The following is a 2499-nucleotide window of genomic DNA, read 5'->3' on the forward strand; positions in this document are numbered from 1 at the left end:
AGGACTTATTCTTTGTACTGACCTCTTTTGCCGAACCGCTAAGTTACGGGCACGTAAACACACACACACACACATACGATGGGCTTATTTTCAGTTTCCGTCTTCCAAATCCACTCACAAGGCTTTGGTCGGCCCGAGGCTATAGTAGAAGAGACTTGCCCAAGGTGTCACTGAACCCGGAACTATGAGGTTAGTAAGCAAGCTACTTACCACACAGCCACGCCTATATATATATATAAAGTTAATCCAAACAAGATATATGTATGTATGTATAATCAAAATAAGCAACAAGGATGACCAAGGTAGAGTAGTACAATTGTTTCTAAACGGACAATGCACATTCTTAATGATGAAATTAACCTCTCTGTCTAAATATCTACCCTCTTTGTAATGTTGGCAAATGAATTAAGGATAAGAATGTGCATTGTCCGTTTAATTGGACATTTTAAAACTGATGTAATACTTACAGTGTTTAATAAAATGAAGTAGCATGAAACAATTGTACTACTCTACCTTGGACATCATTGTTGCTTATTTTGATTATAATCACCCCATTTGATTTATATGGATAATACCATACAAAATTCTGGTGCCTTTAACTTAAGTACCATATTCATCTGAATCTAAATATATGTATGTATATATATACAAATTGAGATGGGGGTTGTAAATGCAACCCTCCATGGGATAACATATATCCAATATACTGCTAGTGAAGTACCCAACAAAGTTAATACATAAATGTTAAGAATTGTGATGCAATTAATTCATTTACTGTATTATAAGGGCAAAGGTAAAATGTTTTACCACAAATTCATAATACAAAATAAGAAAATGGAGAAATACATCGAAATCAAATATCAATTACCAGATAATACTCAATCACATACTTTATTAAACCACCACATAAGAAACTATAAGGTTAAACATAATAATGTAGGGCAAAACAGTGTACATAAAAGAGTAATGTTATACAATGAGTAGAATATGTATAAGAGAAAATAAATATAAGTACACATAAATATAAATATAGACTACATCTTACAGCTGTTTCGGCCATGTAGATAAGTATGTCTCATTTTACTTATATTAGCCATTTATGGTAGGTCAATATGTAGTTATAAATGAGACATTTACAAAAATATCCTAAGGCCTCTTCGGAGATTATGTGATACAAATCAGATTACATACATACTTATATAGGTGTGGGTACATACCCATAATAAGACATATACATATATATATGAATGCATATACTCATACTCCTATACATATAAATATACATATACATAATGATATAAATAATATAAATTGATAAACATACATATGTTCCACATTCAATGTTACAGTTTTTCAACTTAATATTGTGATAATTACAATGTAGAAAAACATACACATATTAATACCTAAATGCAGATATACAGAGTCAAGGGTACATTATATTAATTCTTATTAATTTCCAAAATGTCCTTAATGTTAGCATCATTATCATTGTCATTACCACTAATGCTACCAATATCATCATTCATATTATTATTAATAACGCTAATACTAGAAAAACAATACGTAGATTCCATTATTAGCAATATAGTCAAAATAGTACTACAATACCATGCATATCCGCATATACATACGAAATATGAAGTACCAGCATTCTGTTTACACTATATATATTCGTTTTTGTTTTGCTTCTTTTTTATTTTCTGCTCAAAGGCCCACAACAACATAAAAAAACTAAAACACGATCCTAGAAAAAGCCAGTACCTGCATAATATATATAACATCATCCAATTTTCACGTTAAATTCTTTCGTTCCTTCTGCTTGCAGATGCCATTTCTGACATCGTCGACGTATAAACAACTTCTCGCCTTCATACAAATAAAAAAAAAAGACAAACGGATGAAATATATTTGTACAGCTTTGAGGAAGAATGAAAATAAATCAATAGGAAAATGCTTGTAGTATTGGTTCTATTAAACCTCGTCATATTACCTTTAATTTTTTATGTTGTACTAAGCTTGCTTTTGGATACACTTTTAGCTACAACCTCACTGTTAGTGTTCTTAGGTATGATAGCAGCAAATATTGTAATGATCCAATCTTCGAACTATATCTACAAACTAATCATTAGGATAGTATATTACATTGTAGCATTTATTTTCCTTGAATAAAACTTGTTTATGTTATCTTTTAGATGTGTTGTTGTTGTTGTTGCTGTTGTTACAGAATATCTTGGTGATATTTAGTTAAGGCTCTTTCATATTCTGGGTTCAAATTAGCTTCACATTTATCCTTCTGGAGTTGATGAAAATAAAGGATTAACATGCAGTCTAGTCATAAAAAAGTGAAAGTAAATTGCAACAGAAACTGGAAATAACGTCATTGACATACCAAAATTTAATACAAAAAACATAAAACACTCCCTCATTAAACCACGTCTACCTTTATGTATACCAAACTCTATTGATAGGTTAAGTATTTCGGAAGGAGCAGCTGAG

At 30.7% G+C, this 2499-nt stretch overlaps 1 long non-coding RNA gene across 2 annotated transcripts in view; it reads left to right on the plus strand.

Annotated features, from left to right (window-relative positions):
- LOC115213451 overlaps window positions 1-2194 on the plus strand; it is a 4949-nt gene extending 2755 nt beyond the window's left edge. For both annotated transcript variants that reach the window (XR_003881800.2, XR_003881801.2), the window contains one exon: window positions 1829-2194. This is a non-coding gene — a long non-coding RNA (uncharacterized LOC115213451). The remainder of the gene's footprint in view (window positions 1-1828) is intronic.
- The last annotated feature ends 305 nt before the right edge of the window (window positions 2195-2499 follow it).

The sequence above is a fragment of the Octopus sinensis genome, linkage group LG6, assembly GCF_006345805.1.
Source record: "Octopus sinensis linkage group LG6, ASM634580v1, whole genome shotgun sequence".
Taxonomy (NCBI): Eukaryota; Metazoa; Mollusca; class Cephalopoda; order Octopoda; family Octopodidae; genus Octopus; species Octopus sinensis.